Raw genomic sequence first — 26,119 nt, 5'->3', positions numbered from 1 at the left:
CAAGTTAGTCCGGGCAAAGCAAATACGTGTCTTCACGCTAGATATTGGCACCCTGATTGAAAATCGACTATATTCTCATAAGTCGCTGACATTGTGCGATCTTCACTGATTGCAAAACCATTCCCTATAAGACTATCGCACCTCAACATCGGCCGTTGATTATCGCCCTGCGAATCAAGCCACCGATAAAAGAGCTGAGGAACGTACTGGCCCGCCGCGCATTAAATGGTGGCGATTTAGTGAGAAGAAAGAAGAAATGATCTTACTTACGCGATTACCAACCATTACGAATGTGAAAGATCTCTATGATAAACTGGACACTCGGAAAGGCGAGAGAGATCTGATCTGACTTGCCAAAAACCGAAATGAACGCACACAGGATATCGAACACTTCTTCTGCATTAATGACGAAAACGGTGGTTTGCTTACTGACCGTTGGGTCACAACGGAAAGATGGCGAGAATATTTCGAGCACATTTCAAGTGAAGAATTTGTTAATCCTCCACTTCCACAAGTATTGCCGACTTTGGAGTAATTTCACATTATCCCACTAGACATCCATATTGTCACACTAGACATCCAACATACAACGTACCCTATACACTGTTTTATGCAGATAATGTTCTCCTAGCGTCTGATAGCAAAAATCATCTCGAGCAACTTGTCCAAACATGCAATGATCGCCTCATGTGATACGGTCTCGGATTGAATCTGAATAAAACTAAATTTTTGACGACCGATCCCCGTTAAACAAGCGCTATCCCTGTCAATAACAGTGAGCTGCCCATAACTGAGCAATTTAAATATCTTGGGTCAATGCTATCACCCAATGTGGAACTGCGTTGTAAAATTGTTTCAGACAATAGCGCAACCGGGATAAAATGGTGTTCCACAATGGGTGTTGAACGTTTCAAATCTAAAATTTACCGCAGTGCTTTTCGCCCTATCGCTCTCTATGGTTCTGAGTGTTTGCCGACTATAAAAGATGATGACACAATCGATATGGGTTTGCATGGCATGGCTACGTAATTCACGCTAATGAGAATTCACTTGCTAATATTGGTCTGAACATCGGAGTCGATGGTGAGCGAACAAAACGCCGGTCGAAACAACGATGGCTTGATAGGTTAGATTATAATTTGAAATCCTCGCGATTGCATCCAGATCAGACTTTTGATAAAATAAAATGGCGAAACCGATTACGACGAACCGACCCTGCTTCGAACGGGACACAGTCTAAAGAAAAAGAAAATATTAAGTTATCAACTGAAAATAATATATTTCTTTCAAAAAAATGTGGGAACAAATTTTTGCCTCATTACTCACTGAAAACCCAAAATAATGCAAATATGTTGTTGTAATGCACTTCAACATTAATCTTTTTACGAACACATGCATACATAGTAAAAATGTGGACATATAACAACAGAGAAACCAGCAGCTAGACGCTTTAGGTATAAAAGGATTTTTGTGTCCCTAACAGTTCTGTGGGTACATAGTTAAAGTTCCATTGCCCTCTATTTTTTAAAAAGCCTTTTATACAAATAATTTGATCTGGAAAGGACTGCATTGGTAACAGTCAACCTCACACGCCTCACACTAGGAGTTTAATATTATTAGCAAATGTGAAAAAGTTAACCCAAAACAGAAACAAAATAAGTCGAAATACCGGAAGCTGATGTTTTGGGTATAAAGGTTTTGTGTTCATCTTATGTGTTCATCATATGTGAAAAACTTTCCTTCATATTTTTTTCGTAATACAAGATATACCTACATATTACAGATGCAGATTATATGCTCAGCCTAACCAAACAAACAGTGCCTATTACCGAATACTATACTTTATATGCATGTATATAAATTAATCGTACACTTATACAAAGCAGGCATATGTACAGTAGTGTGTCAAAGGGTAGTATAGGTCCCAGGGCGAAACGTGCATTGGTACCCACGATGGAGCATAAAACCTGGCAAATGCCTGCTGAACCAACACCAATAGCTCTACTACCAAACCCTACCTCCACCTCCACGTGGTGACCGCTGGGAGCTCTTTTGTAACGAAGAGCTGCAGATGGAGAAGGATGAAGGCGAGTCTCCCGCGCCTAAAAACGGGGCAAACTGTACCAACTGGTCCTCCAGGATGGGGGTTGGGTAGGGCTGACAACCCTGCACGGAAAACCGATGTTACGGAGCCACGAAAGGAGCCTCGGACAGGATGGACTTTACAACGACGAACCGACAACGGATTAACGATTTGCGCATTTTCTCAGGCAACGTGCGCTCCCTGTACAGAGATAAAGCTGATGAGCAGCTAGCCGATACCCTGTCCCAATATAGGGCTGATATAACAGCGTTAAAAGAGATGCGATGGATAGGGATCGGTTTCCTGGAGAAGAGCTATACCATATATTATAGCGGTCATCCAGTAAACCATGTGCTCGGAGTAGGTTTCTTAGTCAGCCAAAAAATGAAACCTGCTGTTATCCGCTTTAAAAACATAAGCGAACGGCTATGCACTCTGCGCTTGCGAGGCAAGTATAGAAATATAAGCCTCATTAACGTTCACGCCCCTACAGAGGAGACTGCAGAGTCGGAGAAGGATACCTTCTACGAGGCAGTACAAAGAACCCTCGAAGCCTGCCCCAGATATGATATCAAAATCATACTTGGGGATTTTAACGCTATCTTGCTAGGCCGGATAGCCCCATACGCCCAGAACATCATTGGCCCATGCCAAGGAGGCTTCACTCCAGGCAAATCAGCAACAGATCAGATTTTCTCTGCGCGGGAAGCGATGGAAAAACTGTTGGAATATGGACAACAGTTGCACCATCTGTTCATCGACTTTAAAGCCGCCTATGATAGCATAGCCAGGGTAAAACTGTACTCGGCCATGAGAGAATTCCTTATCCCCACGAAATTAATAAGACTGACTAGGCTGACCCTGACCAATGTGCGAGGCCAGACAAAAACAGGAGGATCACTCTCAAGATCATTCCACATCAACAATGGTCTATAACAAGGGGATGCCCTATCATGCGTCTTCTGCTGAGGTAAATGCAAGAGATCCTCTTTAAGTCCACCCAACTACTGGCCTATGCTGACGATATCGACATCATGTGAAGAACCACCCGAGACGTACAAACTGCCTTCACCCAGATCGAGCAGGCGGCACGTGATCTTGGGCTTCACATCAATGAAGGCAAGACAAAATATATGGTGGCAACGTCAGCACCGAAGACGAATCAACCAACAACATCAAACCGCACTGGTCAAACAGGAAGAATAAGGATAGGAGAATACAACTTTGAGATAGTTGAAAATTTCTCCTGTCTAGGGTCAAAAATCACAACCGATAACAGCTACGATGATGAAATCCGTGCACGATTGTTGGGAGCCAACAGAGCCTATTTCAGCTTACAGAAACTTAAGTATTCCTCCGTGACTTAGGTCCTTAGCAAGAAAAATTGCGAACTCTTGGCCACGTTCGAGAGAAGAATTCACCGAAGAATTTTTGGCCCCTTACATGAGGATGGACGATTCCGTAGCCTACACAATGACCAAATCTATGAGCGATACCATGACCGTCTGGTTGTGGATAAAATCCAGCTCAATAGGTTACGGTGGGCGGGTCACTTAATCCGTATGGATGAGGACGATCCCACCCGGAAGTCTATAAGGTAGAAAAGAAGGTGAGGCAGACCCTGCCTAAGATGGAGCGATGGCGTAGGTCAGGACGCCAGACAGCTTTTAAGAATACCGAATTGGTGGACCTCGGCGCAAAACGGGGACGGCTGGAGTTCCCTATTAAGGCAGGCCTAGATCGGATACCGGTTGTTGCGTCGTTGATGATGATGATATGAACTGAAATACGTATACATATTTATATTCTCAGTAAAGTTCAGTTTAATCTAGAAAACTTGACTTAATAAGCGAAATAGGCATCTACATCTTGGAACCGAGGTTGAACGGACAATGAGGAAGTGGGGCACATCCTTCATGTCTGAAATCTTCCCAATGATTAAACCGAAGATTAAATATGATATCCACAACATTTGCTTGATGAAGTTGTTAAGAAACGCAATAGTATACACAACTTCATTGTGGTTAGTATCCAACTGTTTGGACATACGCAAAAATTATCCCGATTTTTATGCCACAAAAACTTGCTCGTGCATCTAGCAGTTATAGACCTATAAAGCCCGCCATCCACGTATAATTCGGCCTGTCGGTTACACCGGAATAGCCCGCAGTGCACCCATCCACCAGTTGAACTAAATGAACCACCCACGTACTGGCAAGTCGCAACGCCATTAGTTTAACTCTGGACGTGGAAGGACTTGAGATGAAAATATGAGATATTTTTGTGTTCGAGCATTTATTAAAACTATCATTAGCGATAAAGATGCCATAAAATTCTCGCTTACAGCCTAAACAACAACAGTAAAACAAAAATAAAATGCTGAGATCAGGGAAAAAGATAAATAGCCTATAGTTGGAGTTATTCCACTATACTAAATCCTACCTGATCTCTCTTGGTGACAGGTCCCGCGACAGGCCGGCCAAGAAAATGCATACAATGTCGTTACAAACATGATGATCGGATTGAGTCACAAGCCTCGGAGAAATGCTAGGGCGTCCACCTCAGTCGACGCGGCAGGACGGGCCTCGGTCCTGTCGCGAAATAGGCAAGGGTTCTTGACGTATGGACGGCGCCAGGACGTAAGCAATTTAGTCCGAACCAAACGAACAAGATAAATACGTGTGGAAAGACCGAGGAATTCGCAAGGGCCCTTTGGAAAAGGCGCATTTATATCTGCGCTCTGCAAGAAACCCGATAGTCTGGTGCCAAGAGCTGCGACATTCAACGCGAACGTGGTAAAACTGGCTATAAACTTATCTATTTTGGTAACCCACACACTCAATATGATGTTGGCATTGTCAGCTCAGAGGGTTTCCGTGATGCCATTAAAGAAGTCGAACGATTTGATGATCGACTGATGAAGCTCACCATTATATCAGCTGATCGTACTATCCACTTCTTCAGCGCGTACGCACCACAGAGAGGTGGATGCCGAGAAAGATGCCTTCTGGCAACTTCTCGATGAAAAGACTTGTCACGTGCCTGCTGACGATTATATAATCATTGCCGGCGAGCTTAATGGTCCTGTGGGTGAAAAGGCAGACGGTAACAGTTGCCATGGGGGAAAGGGGTTCGGAGCGCGCAATGAGGGTGGCGAGCGTATAATCGATTTTGCGGACACACTTGACCTTGTGCTTATAAATACATGGTTCATCAAACGATTGTCTCATCTTCCTACATTTTATAGTGGGAACAGTAAAACGCAAATCGATTATATTCTCATACGACGCCGACATTTTACCAGCGTCACTGATTGAAAGTCGTTCCCTATGAGAAGAAAGAAGAATCGTGGAACCAAATGAAAGACACGATCCACAAAGCGGCCTCTGCAACCCTCGGGGTCACCAAGCCGGGTAAGCGGTACATCAACCGAGATATTTGGCTTTGGAATGAATATGTTGAAATTAAGAAGAATGAGGATAGGAGAATACAACTTTGAGACTCTTGACAATTTCTCCTATCTAGGGTCGAAAATCACAACCGATAACAGCTACGATGATGAAATCCGCGCACGGTTGTTTTCAGCCAACAGAGCCTATTTCAGCTTACAAAGACTGTTCCGCTCGAAACGTCTCACCATAGGGTTAAACCTCTTACTGTGCCGTACTTCGTAGTTCGGTAGAGATTTAGGTAATTCTTGCATTCACCAGTATGAATGCTAAGCCATGCACTTGGTATAGACTGGTATCGTTGCGCTTGTCTCAGCGGGGCTCTGATGCAATAGGCGAATGCTCCAAAGGCCTAATCATGGCGATCAGACCCGAGTCTGCGGGGACTCATCTGAAGAGGCAAATTAGTCATACTCCTTAGTTCGGTAGAGATTTAGGTAATTCTTGCATCCACCAGTATGAATGCCAAGCCATGCACTTGGTATAAACTGGTACCGTTGTTGCTTATCTCAGCGGGGCTCTAATTGTGGTCACAAAATAAATCCATGTCTTAAGAAGACCGTGGGATTAAGTCGTCATGACTGGTGCTCACGTTAAACCCTGAAGGACTTAACTGTCAACGCAACTGAAGTCGAGGAGGCAATAAAACGAATGAAATCGGGGAAAGCCACAGGACCTGACGATACCGCATCTGAGCTCTCGAAAGCGAAGAGTTGGGACCCAACACTGTGGCTCAGTGAATTCTTTAATCGGGTTATTCAGGAAGGAAGAACACCGTCTGATTGGCAAGAAAGTACTACTATTCCTATATGGAAAAAGAAAGGTAGTCCAGCAGAATGTTCAAATTACCGTCCGATCCGATTACTTTCCCATACCATCAAGATCTTTGAACGGAAACTTGTCAACCGTATTCGCGAAATCGTTGAAATAACCGTGAATCAAGCCGGATTTGTCAAAAACTGCGGAATTACTGACGCAATACACGCTGCGCGGTTACTCACGGAGAAACACCGTGAGAAGCATCGCCTTCTTTACATTGCATTTCTGGATCTAGAGAAAGCCTTTGACCGTGTGCCACACGAACTCATCTGGTATGCTTTACTACAATACTTAGTACCTGAAGAACTCGTGCGCTGTGTTCAATGATCCTGCCCCGCGATGTAATACCGAAATGGCAGTCCCGCGGGGTAAGCGAAGGAGAAGGAGGTGGTTTTAGTGAGTAAAAGTCTCACATAACCGTATGGCAGGAGCCAGCGGTAGGTTTTGAACCTTTCCACCTTCCAACGTATAAAAAAAAAAGACAGACAGACATTGGACCGATTTTAATTAGGTTTTGTTTTTCAAATAAAACCTTAAAAAGCAGAAAACCTTTTATACCGGTTTTCCAGTTTGCTTACAATATAATAGGGAGGGACTATAGCATGCTATGCATGCGATGTACTAATTCTACAACACAAAAATCCGATTGTATTACTTGCTATGCATATGCACATTTCATATTATATACTACACTCAACGTTATTTATTCCACACCCTCGAAGAGTTCCTTTCGTATATATATGAGCAGTGAAGAAAACATCATGTTAGCCGAAATAACGAGACAAGGCACCCTTTCAGATCGTCTCTGTTTACTGGGGTATTCCGGGAGACATGTACAAGGCTGAATGTGTATTTTTAGTTAACTTTGCTATCCAAGTAGCACACTTTGCAATCTTTCCCCCCGGATTCTTAGTTTTTCTAATGATGAGTTAATCTACCTTGGGTGCGCATGCGCTACCCCAAACCTGCGCCACATTCAAACCGATGTCGGACAAAATAATCAAAAGCCAACAACCCCTACATACGAGTATTTTTGTACGGCTAACATCAATTGCTGAAAGAAAGCTCAAAATTCTCATCTAAATTGTTTAACCTCATTCTTAAGGACCTGCGGTCAAGCACAGCATTATTCGTATTTGTATGTTTTCTAGATTGCCTACATATTATTCGGGTTGAGTGCATCGGGAACAACATATCTAGATGACGAATTTCAGTACGTATGTGCGATTGTGCATACATGCACATGCTTCAACACACATGCATGCATATCTATATTTATTTATCTAAACCTGGATGGTATGTTCTCTTACGTTGTTCGCTCCTCAAAATGAAAGCCTTCGAAAACTCGTTCCGATTGTAATCCAAAGGAATTCGCAGCGTTACATAACATTTAAAGATGGACAATGTTAAATTTTCGGGAATCCGCTACGTAGTTTTCTTATTTTTTTAGGGTGCACACCTACTGCGTGTGCAGCTTTTGCGAGCAAGACATGAGCTCTTGTTTCCCGGACCAAACTATTTTTATATTTCCACTTCAATTTTTTTCTTTGTGGTTGCACGATCGCCGCACTTGTTTAGCACACGCTTCATAAGCACTAGCACTACTGAGATATTTTAAAATTTTCAGTTTTCCTTTTCCGTCGCGGGCTCACTTCCCTTCACTTTCGTTTTTGGCTTATTTCCGAAACAATTGCTTATCGATATGAATCACATTTTTGTATGGAGCCCCCGAGAAACTCAATGGCATTTTAAGAAATTTGATTAATTTGCGTGTAACTAAAACTACGTGCACGCGCGGTGCCGCGAATTTGACATGCATCCGGACGAGTGGATTCTTTAGACTCAACTAACTTAAATTTATAGAACTTTTCAGGAGAGACTATCTCTGGCTGGCACATCATGTTTCAAAATAGTCTTCGCTGTGAATTCTGTACCAAAATTTGTTCAACGATCGAAAAACGCACTGATTCTAAAGCACTTCTACCTTTCACTGAATTCCGAATGAGCAAGTCACGTCACGAATTGCAAAGGGAAACAAGTCGAAAACCTTAAGTTCAACGCTTCTGGTATGAAAGGTTTTGTTTATTTCTTACGTAAATATATTTGAGGGCAGACCGTAGTCCGTAAAGTGTGGCTTGCCAGACTACTCACATTCAGCTACTGTAATTTTATCAGCATAGTATGATTTTGACCAAACTTGGTGATCTTATGCTCCATACCATATTCTATATTACTACAAATTGTTTTCTTTTGTAACGCTAGAATAACTTAAGGAGGTCTCTAGTCGAAAGTAATGATTTTTTTAATGGACCCATTCTCAGAAACTACCCAACCAAAAAATTTGAAAAAATCCTGAAGCCGCCTCTATACTGTGTCCAGGCCTCAAAATACTCCCCACATCGATTTCTACTTAAATTAAGTTAATAATTGTATATTATTATGTTTTTGGGAAAATCGACTAGAAATTTTCCTTAGGTTAATCTTGGAGTTCTTCTTGTTTTTTAGCCTTTTCCCCGTTTACAAGCGGGGTCGGCTCGTCGTGATAGATTTCGCCATTTGCCTCTATTGAATGCCTGATCTGGGTGCAATCTCTAGGCTTAGAAATCCCAATCCAGCGCATCAAGTTACCGTTGTTCCGACCTGCCTTTTGGTCGTTTACCATCGACTTCGATGTTCAGACCAATCTTGGCAAGTGAATTCTCGTTTGCACGAATTACATGACCATACCATCGAAGACGCGTCTCTCGCAACTTTTCCACGATCGGTGCAACCCCATAACAATCGCGGATATCCTCATTTCGGATGTGATCAAAACGTGTGATGCCACTAGTCCAACGTAACATCTTCGTCTCCATTACCGCAAGATGTCGTTCATTGTCTTTCATATTTGGCCAACACTCAGAACTATAGAGAGCGACAGGACGGACGACATTGCAGTAAATTTTAGATTGAAGACGTTCGTTGATGCGTCGACCACAAAGAATACCAGTTGTGGAGCGCCACTTCATCCAGGTTGCGTTAATGTGTGAAACAATTTCATAACGCAGTTCTCCATTGGCTGATAGCGTTGACCCGAGATATTTAAATCGCTCAGTTCTGGGCAGATCACAGCCGCTGACAGTGGTTTTGCTTTTTTCATGGGGGTCGGTCGTTAAAAATTCAGTTTTGTTCAGATTTAATCTGAGACCATTCCATTCCATCCGATCATTCCATTTCCATTTCCATACTATATTTTTTCCATTCCATTCGAGATCATTTTTGCTATCAAATGCTAGGAAGACATCATCTGCATAAAGCAATGTGTAGGGCGCTGGACGTTGGATATCCCGTGTGACGGTGTCCATAACAAGAACAAAGAGGAGTGGTGAGAGGGCGCTTCCTTGATGATCACGAACAGAGACACGAAGCGGTTTTCATACACCCGCCATATTTCGAACTTTACTTTTCGGATTCTGGCACGAAGTGTTGTTGTAAAGCATTCCAGATGGGTTCGTGTGGCACACGGTCAAAGGCTTTCTCTAGATCCAGAAATGCGATGTAAAGAGAGCGATGCTTCCCACGGTGTTTCTCCATGAGTAACCGCGCAGCATGTATTGCGTCAGTAATTCCGCAGTTCTTGACAAATCCGGCTTGATTCACGGTTATTTCAACGATTTCGCGAATACGGTAGTCAAGAATGCGTTTAAAAATCTTCATGGAAAAGTAACCGGATCGGACGGTAATTCAAATATTCTGTGCGACTACCTTTCTTTTTCCATATTGGAACATTGGTACTTCCTTGCCAGTCAGATGGTGCTCTTCCTACCTGAATAACCCGATTAAGGAATTCACTAAGCCACAGTGTTGAGTCCCAGCTCTTCGCTTTCCAAAGTTCAGATGCGATATCGTCAGGCCCTGTGGCTTTCTCCGATTCATTCATTCATTCGTTTTATTGCCTCCACGACATCAGTTGCGCTGACAGTGAATCCTTGAGTGTTTTACGTGGATACCTGTGGACTTAATCCCACGGTCCTCTACGGACACGGATTGATTTTGTAACCACAATCAGAGCCCCGCTATGGCAAGCAACAACGGTACCAGTCTTCGCATTCATACTGGTGCATGCAAGACCTACCTAAATCTCTACCGAACTAAGAAGTACGGCACCCGTGTTGAAACACAACACCACGCCGAGGCCCGAAGGTCTCTTCTCGCTTGAGCATAACCACAACCCCCATGAAACTCCCACTAGGGGGCCAACCGCAAATAACCGAGCTATTCGAAGTATGAGAGTCCAGGGGCTATCCCGATTCCCATGGTACCAATATACCCTTGGTGAGGTTTCGTAACCAAATTGCCATTTCAGATGAGTTCCCGTGCAGACTCGGGTCCAATCGCCCTGATTAGGCCTTTGGAGTATTCGCCTACTGCATCACGGCCGGCAAACTAAAGTGAGTACAGCGTCTCCCGGTGCCACCACTATGGAGGTTCTCCTCGGCAACTTGGTTTTGCTTCGGCCGACAAGGTTGCCGCTCCGTCCTCTGAGCATCAGTAGCCCTGACATGTGGAACTGCTCCAAATGTCGGCAATGTTTGTGGAAGTGGAGGATGAGCAAATTCTTCAGTTGAAATCTGTTCGAAGTATTCTCGCTATCTATCCGTTACGGCTCAACCGTTTGTAAACAAAGTACCGTTCTTGTCATTAACGCAACAGATGTGTTCGATATCCTATGTATACGTTCATTACTGCTTTTAGCAAGTCGATACAGATCTCTCTCTCGCCATCCCGAGTGTCCAGTTTATCGTAAAGATTTTTGTAATGGTTTGCTCGGGTGACAGCGACTGCTTTCTTTGTTTCCCGGTTGGCATTCTTATAAATTTGCCAATTAGCATTCGTCTTATCGTCGAGAAATTTGTGGTAGAGGCGTTTCTTTTCACGGACCTTTATTTCAACATCATCATTCCAAAGCCAAGTATCTCAGTGGATGTACCGCTTACTCGGCTTGGTGATCCCGAGGAATGCAGAGGCCGCTGTGTGGATCGTGTCTTTCCTTTGGTTCTTCCACATTCGTAATGGTCGGTAATCGTGTGAGTAGATCATTTCCTCTCACCAAATCGCCACCATTTATTGCGCGGCTGGCCAGTGCGTTCCTGACGCTGTTTTGTCAGCGGCTTAATTCGCAGGACGCAATCAACGGCCGATGTTGAAGTGCGATGGTCTCATAGGGAACGACTTTGCAATCGGTGACGGTGGTAAAATGTTGGTGTCTTATGAGGATATAGTCGATTTGCGTTTTACTGTCCCCACTATAAAATGTAGCAAGATGAGACAATCGTTTGATGAACCATGTATTCATAAGCACAAGGTCATGGGTGTCCGCAAAATCGATTATACGCTCGCCACCCTCATTGCGACAAGTCTTTTCATCGAGAAGTTGCCAGAAGGCATCTTTCTCGGCATCAGGTCGACCTGTCTGCGATAAAGAAGTGAATAGTGCGATCAGCTGATATAATGGTGAACTTCATCAGTCGATCATCAAACCGTTCGACTTCTTTAATGGCATCACGGAAACCCTCTGAAATGACAATACCAACACGCGTTCGCGTTCAATGTCGCAGCTTTTGTCACCAGACCATCGGGTTTCTTGCAGAGCACAGATAACAATGCGCCTTTTCCGAGGGGCTCTTGCGGGTTCCTCGGTTTTTTCAGTTAGGGTACCAGAATTTAGCGTGCAGACACATATTTGTTTTGTTCGTTTTGTTCGGACTAACTTGCCCTGCGCATTTCTTGACAGCACCGAGGCCCATCCTGCCGCGTGGTTTGTGACTCAATCCGATCATCATGTTTGTAACAACATTGTATGCATTCTCTTGGTCTGCCTGTCGCGGGGCCTGGCACCAAGAGAGATCAGGTAGGATTTAGCATAGTGAAATAACTCCAACTATACTCTATTTATCTTTTTCCCTGATCTCAGCATTTTATTTTTGTTTTACTGAGGATAGTACAGAGTACGTTGCATCAGACCCTCCTCCTTTACCTGGGCTTGGGACCAGCATACTATGTCAATAGCATGGCGGAGTTAGTTTTATGCTGGAGTTGTAGTAATATAAATTATAGTATGAAGCATTATATTCCCATTTTGATCATTTCCATTACAAATAAAATTACAGTAGTTCAAGTTGCAATTTCTGTGTAACAATCAACAACATCAAACCGCACTGGTCAAACGGGAAGAATAAAAATAACAGACTACAACTTTGAGACCGTTGATAATTTTTTCTATCTAGGGTAGAAAATCACAACCGATAATAGCTACGATGATGAAATCCGCGCACGGTTGTTGGCAGCCAACAGAGCCTATTTCAGCTTACAATAACTGTTCCGCTCGAAACGTCTCACCATAGGGTCAAAGCTCTTACTGTACAAGACAATGATCTTGTCGCGCGGCAGGACAGATGGCGCCACCGCGTTTTCCACTCGGTTCAGACTTCGCCACAGGAGTGGAGATCAGAGTGCCATGAAAAAAATGACATGATGTTCTGCCGTCAGTCTTTAAAAATAAATAATTTAAAAATAATGTTTAATAGTTGCATAAATATTATAATTTAATAATTCCTCCATGATAAAATAATTTTTATTTTAACCAATAATTTAAAATAAAATATATTATGAAAAAAAGACAAATTTGAAACGATGTCATTTGGTGAATGTTCTTAGTAATTTTAATTACTAGAAACCGAGGGGTTTCAATCTTGCCAGTCCTCATATATTCCTCGGAGACCTGGGTTCCTAACAAGAAAAATTGTGAACTTTTGGCCGCTTTCGAAAGAAGAATCCTCCGAAGAATTGTTGGCCCCCTATATGAGGATGAACGATTCCGTAGCCTACATAACGACGAAATCTATGAGCGATACCATGACCGTCCGGTTGTGGATAAAATCCGGCTCAATAGCTTACGATGGCGGGTCACTGAATCCGTCTGGAAGAGGATGATCCAGCCCGGAAAATCTATAAGGGCAATATCCATGGTACAAAAAGAAGACGAGGCAGACCCTGCCTAAGATAGAGCGATGGCGTGGGCCAGGGCGCCAGACAGCCTTTAGGGATATAGAATAAGTGGACCTCGCCCGAAAACCGGGATGTCTGGAGTTCCTTATTAAGGCAGGCCTAGACCGGATATAGGTTGTTGTGCCGTTGATGATGATGATATATTACGGGCTACGTACAAATGAGATAGTTCTGCACTCAAATATACTTACATAAGGAGCAAACAAAATCGCGAAGCGTCTGGCTTCCGGTTTCTGTTTTGTTTAACTTCTGAGCATAATTAAACATAAACAAGTCGGAATACCGGAAGCTCGCGCTTCGGGTATAAAGGTTTTGTGTTCATCTTATGTAAGAGACGCACATTTCTCTGTCCGTATATAGCTACAAATCCAACATAATCCTTCATATTTTTCCAAACTACGAGACATACGTACATATTAGAGCCATAGATATCACGCTCACCCTAAACAAACAAACTGCCTATTACCTGCTGTACACATATATGCACGTATCTAAATTTATCGTACCCATATTTCCGATTTACGTCTTATATCTATCTGAATTAGGCACTAGCCGCAAAGTTCATTAGCACGCATATATTATATACCTACATATACACATGTCTGGTTGACAAATAACTAAAAAAACTAAAACAAAATAATTGTCTGCGACCCAATTCATAAGAATTCATTTCGTTGTGGAATTGACGAATTGATATGTGATGATGACGTCATGCGGGTTGTAGAGTGCACGAAATTCACAAAAAATTGTAAAGTTTCACCCCCAATAACTTTGTTAATAATAGTTGGATTTTCTTCAAACTTGACCAAACTGTGCATTATATTCTTCGTTACATTCATGCCAAATTTTGTATTTCTGGGATGAACATAAGAGGGGCTGCCGGGTAAATTTCTAAAATGTGGAAATATACTATTATTAACTTTATTTGTGCAGATATCGGAACCGGATATATTTTGAGGCCTAGATTTCGTACAGATGCACCACTGTGATTTTTTCCAGATTTTTCGGTTGGATAGGTTCTGAGAACGAGACCTGTTACACTTTTTGTGGGTCATATTTTCAACCCTTACTCCCCTATGTTTCATCTAATATCAAATATTGAACCAGATTCGAAAAGTACTAGTTGAGACCTTTCATTTGATACCCTACTTGGCTACATTCTGTGAAAAAAAAATTTGCACCCTCCATTCACATGTACGGAGAGCCCCCCTTAAACTTAACGTAAGATGGCGCCACTTACTGCATGTAAAGGGATCACCAGATTACATACTCTCACCAATTTTCGTAACAATCGGTCTAGCCGTTTCCGAATAAATCGGGTGTGACAGACAGACAGACAGACAGACAGACAGACAGACAGACAGACAGACAGACAGACAGACGGACAGACGGACAGACAGACACCGTCACCATTCTAATAAGGTTTTGTTTCACACAAAACCTTAAAAAGTGTTTGCTTTTGTTTTTTCTTTATTTTTCCATATTTTTCAACTATCTGAAGTAGACAATTAAAAATGATACTCAAAATCGAAGACTGAAAGTACTAAGTAAACATGTTATGAAAGATCTATGATAAAGTGAACAAAAATTTGATCTGTATTTAAAAAAGGGATTATTTTTTTAAAATAGGCAGATTCCCCCCAAATTTTTATATATAGCTTTTTATTTGCTTTTTCGAATTAAGGTCATTTTGGACCCACGATACCAACAACGTAAATAAAAATATCGACACTAGTTAAACGTTACATATTTTGTGTGAAATAAATCATTAATAAAGTTGTGTTATTTGGCACTCTATGTGGTCGGAATTTTTTTATCACTAGAAGATGGAATGCTCGAAAACGTCATGCTGACTGCTGCCATAGGGTTAGGTGAGACTTTTACTCACCAAACCCTCCTTTTGCATTTTTTTGAGAGGCTTCTTACTTTCCTTTGTAGTATGCAGAATCTTTACCGACTAAAAACCATTTCATGCTCCTTCACCTCTCCAAGGCCTGTCATCAGGTATTATCATCAAGAGGTTCCAGGCGACTCCAAGTTTCAACTAGCCTTGTCCCGGCAAAAGGGGGGCTCTGCCACGATTAGCTTACTTCCTCCAGTAAAATAAAGACCAATCATGATAAAACTTTCGACTAGAAACAAAAATTAAAACTAAATTTCTAACACGACAATCCAACCCATTGACTCACTGACTCAGATCCTCCACTTATCCAATTTGGGACCAATCCAGCTGAGACCCAGTCCTTAACGAACGAGCCCAACCAGGCCCCTTCTGTCAGCACTCCTGACCCCGTCGAAAGTATGAACGATTGGCTCAGGCATAATGCTTCTCCCTTAACAATGTGTGGAAGGGTACACGACTAACCCTGAAGACGGTCTCTGAGCTGCCATCGCTTAGCAAGTATGTTTGCTGGCTTTCAGTGGAAGAACATAATAGGGGAGGGGAGCCCTAGAATAAGTTAGTGCCAAGCACAACCTCAACATCTCCACCTGGGCAGCACGACAGGTGAGAGAGTCGGTGTGCCAGCACCTTTCCTTGTTATCGGCGCTGTTAAGAAAATATGTGAACATTTTTTTTTACAAGAAGGCGGTTTGCATTTTCTAACCTTGCTTCTATGCTAAGTACTTGGTATTATTACATATAATACTTTTCATGCATTTTTTATATCAATTAGAAATTCAGCATATATAACCCCTTTTGAAATAAAATTTCAAATAAATACCAAACTTATTAAAATCGGTTAATTGTCTGTCTGTCTGTCACACGCACTTTTCTCAAAAAAGGCTATAGGTGAACGCTCAGGCATGTACTGAGTTACATCTTTCCACGTTGAGATTAAGGGGAGTGGAGGGGAGGTCCTCATACATGCAGAAGGAGGAGGATGATAATTTCATTAACCGAGCATTCTCATTTCCCATTTCCCAAACGAATAATCTGAAAAAAATCATGCTAGAATGTAGTATAAAAAACGTACTGTTATTGACGAAGTTACAGTAGCTCAAATTTGTCTTTACAGTGTAAATTTACTGCAACCCAAAGCACTAAATATCAATATCACACTAAAGTAGCCTGTTTCCCGACTTGTTTATTTATGCAACTATTAATTACTCTTAATTAGCAAGCTTAATATGCGAAAATCAGTTTCGTATTCTCAATATGACACAATTAACAAATTGTTTGTGGTTAAAACCACGAGTGTTTTAAGAAAATCCCAGCGCTTCGAAATATGTCACGGTAGTGGTAGGCAAATGGCAACTTCGGACTCGCATGATGCACTGAGTAGCACTAGCACATTCTATGTTTCGCTTTCATGATGTAGTAGTTATTTACCGTTTTGGGAAATAACGCAGAATCGTTACGTGATTTTAAAACAAGTCAAAATACTGAAAACTAGACATTTCTGTTTTCCATTTTTTATCTGTGTGCCTGTCTGTCCATCACGCGCATGTTTCTCAGAGACGGTTATAGCGATTAACACCAAATTTGGTGGAAAGGTGGAAACTATGAAATTCTCGCGCAAACAATAAGTTACATAATTCGACGTTGAATTTAAGGGGGGGTCCCCATACATGCAAAAGTGGGGTGTAAAGTTTTTTTTTCACCAAATATAGTCATGTGGGGTATCAAATGAATGGTGTCGATTAGTACTTTCGGAATCCGGTCCCAGCTTTGACATCTGCTAGAAAGGGGGGTCGAAACTGATCATTTCTTTAACGGACCCCTTCTCCGAAACTACTCAACCGAATAATCTGAAAAAAAGATACTGCTTCTATATGGTGCCTAGGCTCCGAAATACTCTCCATATCGATATCCCTTCAAATAAAGTTAATAATAGTATCTTACTATAATTTTTAGTAATTGGTTTCGAAACCCCCTAAAAAACATCCTCGAATCACAAAATTTTGCAGTAATATCGACTATAGTATGGAGCATGATCCTATCAAGTTTGGTGTAAATCACACTATTATTTACAAAGTTATAATAGGTCAAATTTGCCGTTTCTGTGCAAATTTTAGACTTTGTTAATATCACGCCAAAGTGGATATTCTCACATAATATATGCATATATTACGTGCTAGCTTCTAATACGACAAATTCACACTCAAATCGCTTTATAAAAGAAATACACGAAACCTTTCATACCTGAAACGTCAGGCTTTCGGTTTCCCGAATTGTTTTTGTTTATTTGAGGAGCACGTTCTTCCATTTATTCATGGCTAAATAGTTCTAAATATTCCTTAATATATTTCTAAATTACAAGTTAAATATTATATTCACCGTAAACAAACGATCATTACACATTAATTCTTATTGCCTTTGCATATTAAAGGCATCTCGGAGCTTTTAGGGTATGCATGAATGAATGTAAACTGAATACCGCTGGTAATAAATATGTAAATATATATACTCACCTGGGTGAGTGGAAATGAGATCTATATCGCATATTTTTCGCAAAAGCTCAAAACTTGGGAGGTCACCACTGAGCGCAACGTTACCTCTTTGTTAATAATAGTTGGATTTTCTCACTTATCAAGTGTAAAATTTTATAGTTCTAGCATGAACCGAAGAGGCTTTCCGGCTAAATTTTTAAAATATGGTAATATGCTATTATTAACTTTATTTGTACAGATATTAGAACGGGGTACATTTAGACATCTAGATTTCGTTTAGATGCACCACTGTGATTTTTTCAGATTTTCCGGTTGGATAAGTTCTGAGAACGAGACCTGTTACACATTTTGGAGGTCATATTTTGAGCCTCCACTCCACTACTTTTCCGCGACATCAAATATGGGACCAGTTTCGAAAAATAATAATTGAATTCCGTGGCAAAAAATTTTGCATCCTCCAATTTGCACCCTTAATTTAACATAAATCGTCCAGCTCTTTCCAAATAAATCGGGTGTGACAGATAGACAGACATCAACTCAATTCTAATAAGGTTTTGTTTTACACAAAACCTTAAAAAGGGGAAAAGTCTACCGCTCGTAAACTCGAAGAATGGACAAAGGTGGACGGCAAAAACCGACAGAAGGAGAAAAAGAAGATTCGTCCGGAAATAATAATTATTTCCAAGAAAGCAGATATGTTCTACGCTGATATCCTTGAGAAAGGTAATGCTGATCTGGCATTGGTAGACCTGGGGGCAATGTGAGTCATATCAGGCGTACTCAAGAGGGGGATCTGATGTTGAAACTAAACAAATCTAGCGAAAAGACAGTGGCTAGTTTTCGCGGTTAGGTGGAAGCAATACATTGTAATCGATTGCAAAGACCTAGATGAGGTCACATCACGAGAGGATATCTGTGCTGCGCTAAGGGAACAATTCAACCTTAGCGACATGGAAGAAAGTGCCATCAGAAGGATGAAGAAGGCATATGGAGGTGCATCAGGGAATAAACTTATTACTGCGGGCAAGGTAAGAATAGGTTGGGTCCTGTGCTGACTTAGGAGGCCAGTATCTCTTAAGAGATGCTTCAGATGCCTCGATTTCGGTCACTTTGCAGCAGCATGTGCTACTGAGCATGATAGGTCGAGAAGGTGTAGGAAGTGTGGAGAAGAGGGCCACCTTCTCAAAGACTGCACGGGAGATCCACAATGCATGTTGCGCAAAGGGAACAACGGAGTGGACGTCCGGCACGTTGCATATAGTGGCAGGTGGCATATACGAGGGAGCTCAATCGTAGGCATTGCGAGGCAGCTCAAGACTTGCTCTCGCAAACCATTCGAGAGTCGAATGTTGACTTGGCGGTCTTACTGAAATTACGTTAATGCTACATGGGTGAGGGACTCATCGGGAAACACGGTGATATGGGCATGTGGACGGCAAGCCATTCAAAAAGCAATGGCATTCTCATGATCCGGCTTTGTAAGAGCAAAAGTCAACGGCGTCCATATCTACAGCTGTTATACTCCTCCAAGTGCAACATTAGCGCAATATGAGGAGATGCTACCAAGCTTGGTGTTGGACGCTAGAGACAACAGCCTCAAAATCATTACCGGTGATTTCAACGCGTGGGCTTTAGACTGGGGAAGTCGAGTAATGAACACCATGGGCCAAATCTTGCCTGAAACCTTCGCGGACCTGGAGATCGCATTGCCCAACGTTGGATGTGTGCCCAACTTGCGAGGTAGAGGGCTAGGCTCAATCGTCGATCTAACCTCAGTACCACGTTGGCAAGAGGGATGGACTGGCGGGTGTGAACACTAAACCCACAGTGACCATCAGGTCATCTTCCTCGACATCAGAAACGGGGAGGCGTCGCGTGAGCAACAGAAGCGGAAAAAACAGGAGCTCCGAAGCGAATGGCGCTGGAAAAAGTGACCCAATTATGTCATATTTACAACGCCTCGACGTAAGTTCCAGCACAGTAGGGAAAAAACTGCTGGTAGAACCAAGAAATCACGCTCTTGAGAGCATCGTATCTGCGGCGAGGAGACTTTGCCAAAAGACTAGAGGGAAGCCAGAACATCAGCATTCGGAGAAACAATATCGCGATCTTTGAAGAAGCCTTAAAAGGCTATACGGGAAAGTAAGAGGCATTGCTACAAAGCAGTTGTGCCTTGTTGCAAATATGAACCCGTGGGGCGCTGCTTACAAAGTTGTAATGAACAAAATTCGCGGACAAAAATCACCCCAAGTGATGTGCCCGCGTCTCTTGTTCAAAATAATCGCAATTCTTCCCCACAACAGGAAGAAAGTGGAACTCATCCAATGGTTCAACTAGATGTGTTCTAATACACGGGGTGACTCAGGAGGAACTACGGGAGATCTGTGGAAAAATTGGAGACAATAGGGCTCCGGGATTGGACAGGACTGAAGTTGGCCCGCATGGTTCATAAGTATATTTGAATTGTGCATGGTCGAATGAGTGTTTCTCGCTCAGTGGTTGGTTTTGCTACCGAAGTCCCAAAAACCACTTGGTGCCGCACGAGTTTCGCAGAGCGCGGTTCACATTGCAACGGTCGTGAACCTGGCCCGGGAGGCATCGACCGCTGGTAAATGCTGCGCGATGCTAACGTTGAATGTCAAGGATGCCTTCGACTCTCCCAACTGGAGTTGGATTAAGCACACCATGCGTAAACTCAGTTTCGCTGGTTACTTAGTTCGGATAATCGAGAGTTACCTTTCGGAGAGACTTCTTTGGTACGGGACGGACGACGGGGAGAAGGAATATGTTGTGAGAGGAGATGTTCCCCAAGGCTCCGTATTGGGGCCCCTGCTGTGGAGCATAATGTATGACAAAGTGCTCGGCGTTCGCGTGCCAAAGGGAGCAACATTGATTGGTTCTACAGACGACCTGGCCGTGGTAGTAGCTGCGAAACACCACCAAGACGTGGAACTGTATGCAAGTGAAACCATTCATGCCATCAAAGCATGGTTCTAAATGGTAAAATTGGACCTGGTGGAAGATAAGATGGATACCAAGCGCAGGAAAAACAACACTATCAAAATCCGGGTTGATTATCACGAGGTCGTTTCAAAGTCGATCATTAGATACCTGGGGCCAATGTTCCATGCCAAGTTGAGCTTCAAGGGTGACGTGGACTATGCTCATGAAAAGGCAATAAAGGATAGCTCATCTCTAGCAAGAATGATGCCTAATATTGGAGGGCAAAAATCTTGTCGCCGGCTGCTTATCGCAGGGTTGATGAAATCCATTCTACTATACGCGGCTCCTGCATTGGATAACACAGTAAACCAGAGAAGGGTAAGGTCGGCATACCGGCCAATCGCATTGAGGGTGTGCAGTGCATGCACGGTATCAGATGAGGCAGTGTGTGTCATCGCGGGGATAATTCCCTTGGATTTTCTAGCGAATGAGGCAACCTGTCTCTATCAGAGAAGGAGGGCGAATCCGGCCAAAGCGACTACGGGCTTCCGTAAGGCCACTAGGAAGGAGCTCTACAGGAGAGGGCAGCAACGGTGGGATAATTCCGAAAAAGGCCTCTGGTTTCATACACTGATCCCATGCGTTGAGAGATGGTCACATCACATAAAATTCATATAAAATGCAAACTTTTAACCTTCTATAACCATATACGGGTAATAACGTGCCAAATTTTGCACTTCTAGGATGAACTTGAGGGGGTTTCCAAATTTCTAAAGTATGACACTATGCTATTATTAACACTATTTAAACAGATATTGGAAGACTGGATTTCATATAGATGCATCAATGTCTCTCTTTCCAGATATTCGGTTGAATACTTTCTGAGAACGAGACCTAATTCACTTTTTGGGGCTCATATTTGAGCCCTCACTCCCCTATATTTCACGCAATTTCAAAAATAGAACCAGTTTGGAAAAGTACTGTTCGACTTTCTCCGCCATAAAATAATGTCACTAGCTGCATGTGAAGGGTTTCACAAACCTAATATTCCTACTAAATTTCGTGAAGATAGCATCAACCGATTCGAAGTAATTTGGATGTGACAGACAGACAGATGGGTAGGCAGAGATTGAATTGATTATGAAAAGGTTTCGTTTCGTCTTAAAAACCGGTTTTAGCAAATTTTAGGCCCATAAGGGAACTAGCGGCTTAAAGCTCAAAATCAGAAAGGCCATAGTGAATAGATTACCTGGAGCTCGCTATCAATAAAGTACGTGGTGCGTTGAGTAGCATCTCATATCTTCTTCATAATATCTTGGCACCAAAACTAGTCTGGTTTTCTTTTTTACTCTCTGTTGTGCTCGGAGTCTCTATGTTCTGTATTCTTAACCTTACTGAATGCTTTTTCAAAACCATCCAAATCGCAACAGTATCAGTCATCATTGGCCACATTCCTTAGGCTCTGCCAAATAGCAAGTAGTGATCGAAATTTCCCATGTTTTTCTATTTCAATACTACTCAACTAATAATGTAGAGGCTTATTCTATAAAGTTAACGGACGACAAAACAATATAGAAACACTAGAATAACTCAATACAAAGCGTAAACAGAGAAGGTCGAGTAGACCAAACAATCGTAACCGCCACCCAAGGAAATAAAATCAAGTTAGGTGTAGTTAGTTAAATATAAACTAGTATAGGAATATTTATTGTCTATATACAATCTGGATAGTTGCCATTTATCCTTCAATAACGTTTCAACCACCCCACAGGTCATCGCTATCGGTTTGCTAATATAGGTTTCAGTTCCCTATGGGACTTCGCGATCGCTTTGAATAGTTTCCCACCTGTTTTGCATACTGTGTTTCTAGTGCAAGCCATTCGTCTGCCATCCGAAGAGAGTAGATTCCACTGCATACAAGGCGTCCACAGATATCTGGCTCGTATGTTGATCAAGCTCGTTATTGGGAATTGTGTCGAGCCAGATTACCTCATCACACAGACATGTTGAAAGTTTTAAATGCAAATGAAAATCATCAGCACGGAAAAGATTTAACTTGGTTTTGATGTCGTGATGCCTGCATTTCCAGATTTTGGACAAAAAATAAGGTTGCCATTTACCCGTTCGTGAGGTGTAGCACGTTAACCACACTTAGGTACGTTACGCCAGGTCGTTTCGAAGGCTCCCAGGTCAAGAAATTTTGCCTTGCGGTAACCGTCAGAAGCATCCCAACACCAGATTCGCGTCTGTTACCACTTGGCTTTCCAGGAGGGAGAGGAGTACCCAGTCCCACCATTTTACCTCGCTTAGGCCCACAATTGCGAGCTTATTTCGCTGGAATTCCCGCTTAAGTTGGAGATAACGAGCATTCTGAGAGCCCTCGCTACCATTGCCGAGGAGCGTGCGCACCACAGTTAGATACTAGACAGCTACCTCACTCCCCCTTGCCCCTCAAGGGGGGAAATCAGTGCGACTCACACGATTTCAAATTGTTTTGCCCTTGAGCATGAGCGAGATGTACCGAAAACCCGATCAGCTGTGTTTGACATGCCGCCCGGACTTGCTAATGTATTGGTGAGATTGGTAAGTTTTTGCTTATGTATAAGTGTATACGTGAAACTACTTTTTGCTATATGGGTGAGCACGCCGTAGTACCAGAATAGCAAAAGCTCACCGATCTCTCTCTTACCAATACGATTTGACGAAGATTATGTCTTTTCCTTGTTTAGCGTTTCTGATGTGTACAGATAAGCTTCTGCAAGCACATTTGCAAGTGGGGTCATTTTTGTAAGGGTACTGCCTATAGTAGATCTACTGTGGTGCACACGTTCCAGACACCAATCATATTCAAAGGTGTTCGGCGTGAGATCAGTGGCTATCCGATTCGATTCGATAGCAACAAAGTTTCAAAATTTGCAGGTCTAGCAACCGCAAATTTTGAAACAGAACAGACAAGATAGCGAAGCCGAGTTTCGAGCGATCTTAAATTTGGTGCTGCTGTCAGCGGAAACAATGCTTCTTAGCCATATAAACCGTTCCACTTCCTTAATGTTGTAGAGAAAAGTGTGGCGGCCATCTTCACCGGATTTAACCTTGCTAATGGGTTAAGCCACATCAAATTTAGTGCTGCCGTTGGTTGGTCACTTACCACCTTTAATTCTCTGGTTTCTTTATGCAAATAGGAAGAGTATGATTACCACTCAGACGAAAATCATGCCTGTTTTTCCAACTGCATGATTTGGTAAGAGAGCAAGCAGATATCATCAGTGTAATCGGGATGTTTGGGAAAAGATGTGATGATCGATGTGACACGTAACCGTCATGCGTATGCCATTCTGATAATAATTTTCTTCGAAACACCACTCATGTGTATCGGAAAACTCTCGAAATCCATGAAAAGGAGATGGCTTCAAGTCCGAGAAGTTAGTCTGTAGGAACTGCGGAGGCTGCAACAAACAGTTCCACGGAAAGACCGCCAAACTCAGCTCGAGTTGATTTCACTTTTGTTTGGAGGGACAGTAGGTATCCGTATTTTATAGTGGTTAGGTATTTTATCGCAAACATCGGGTGGAACTCCACCAGATTTTATACGGTTGACATCTCTATCGCCGAGGTAAATACTGATCCCATGTGACACTTAAGTCTTCAAATACACCAACTCCAATAGCTAGTTCCTGAGAATGGGTCCGTTAAAGAAATCATCACTTCCCACCCCTCCCACTCCCCACCTTTTTAATAAATCCCAAAACTAAAAAGTACTAATCGAGACCTTTTATTTGATACCCCACATGAGTATATTTGGTGGAAAAAATTTTAACACCCGCCTTTCACATGTATGGCGACCCCCCGCGCAACGTAGAAGGATACCACTCACTGCATGTCTGGGCGTCCACAGTTCCCACCTTCTCACCAAATTTCGTGTTAATCGGTATAGCCGTTTCTGAGAAAAGTGCGTGTGACAGACAGACGGACAGACATAAAGACATCTAACCGATTTTAATAAGAACAGCCTGTCTGACAGATACGAAAATTCTGGATAACAAAAAGGACACTATAAATATATTAGAAACCCATAAGAAAACCTTCCAAATTTACAATATTCAAATATGTAGAAATATCTTTTGACGTCATATTTCAGAGCGGACTGTAGATACTGTTGGCCACATGGGAAGAGAGATTTCTAAAATTAATACACTGTGCGGGCTCTGGTCGGGAAATACTCCGTTTCACACACATATGCATACATATTCATATGCTGGTATTGTTTAGATCTGTTTGTGATAGACTTCCAAACGAATCGCGTCAGCTTTTTGAAAGGATGCAAAATTCCAACTTTCAATGATAACACTGAGCTTTCACGTGGATTCATGTTTTCTATGAATGTTAATTTTGATTTATTACATTTTTCAACTCAAATATTTACATATGTATATCTATGCAGGTTCATGTATAATATATATATTCAATTCAATTGTGTTATCAAGGTTCAAGTCTAAACGGTACTGGAAGAGAAATCTATTTGTCGGCTGCATTATCCCCGTCATTAATTTTCTCGAGAGATTAAAATTACAAGATTACATTGATTTCCGCAATTCCTTACGGAAGAGCTTTACCGATTTAAAAGTACCTTCGCAGATAATTGTAGGAAGAATTTCAAAGCGTTGAGGATCGCTTGGTGAAGAGCGGCCAAGAAACGACGATAGACGTTTAATATTTAGGAGAGGAAAGTTTTTTTATCGCTTCAACCATGTCTGGATCTGGTTGAATTCAGTTAGGGGTAAGGGTAATCATGTGGCCGAGAAATTTCACTTGCTTCTGTAGGAATCTGCATTCTTCAACGTTTAGAATGAGCCCAGCCTCAAGGAGACGAGGATAGGAGACTGCACTCGAGATGGTCCAAATGCTCAGAAGAAGGGGATGAATCTCTGAAAAATCCGCGCAGCGTTGCACAAGCCGAATATTATCCGGGGAACTCGAAGAGTCCAAAAGGTGTGCAGATAGCTGTTTTCGGTATGTCTTCGGGAACAATAGGGATTTGGTGATACACCTTGGCCAAATCCAATGTCGTGAAAATACGGCAGTTTGTTAGGGTAACGGGCGGGAATTGTCTGAGCGTTCAGACACCTATAATCCCCGCAAAGCCCCCGTTCGTCGTTTAGTTTAAGGACCAAATGGTGTGGAGCTGACCAACAACTATTGGAAAGTCTGCAAATACCCTGTTCCATGAGATTGTCAAACTCTTTCCTTGCATCAGCTAGCTTCTGGGCTGATAAACGCACCTTTGAAAAGATCGGGGAGCTGGTGGTGTTAATGTCGTACTGCACATCGTGCTTAACCGATTGCGAGAAACTACTTCCAGTGGTGATGTGTAGTGATATTTTCGGAT

The 26,119-nt window shown here is 42.4% G+C and overlaps 1 protein-coding gene across 3 annotated transcripts in view; it reads right to left on the bottom strand.

The window, feature by feature from the left end:
• LOC119651686 (myosin-11) overlaps positions 1-8,183 on the bottom strand; it is a 91,539-nt gene extending 83,356 nt beyond the window's left edge. For all 3 annotated transcript variants that reach the window (XM_038055387.1, XM_038055389.1, XM_038055388.1), the window contains exon 1: positions 7,662-8,183. The gene's annotated coding sequence lies outside the window, so the exon portion shown is untranslated. The remainder of the gene's footprint in view (positions 1-7,661) is intronic.
• Positions 8,184-26,119: the final 17,936 nt, after the last annotated feature.

Source organism: Hermetia illucens, chromosome 3 (genome assembly GCF_905115235.1).
Source record: "Hermetia illucens chromosome 3, iHerIll2.2.curated.20191125, whole genome shotgun sequence".
NCBI classification, from domain to species: domain Eukaryota; kingdom Metazoa; phylum Arthropoda; class Insecta; order Diptera; family Stratiomyidae; genus Hermetia; species Hermetia illucens.
This window is presented reverse-complemented; position numbering and strand designations above follow the sequence as displayed.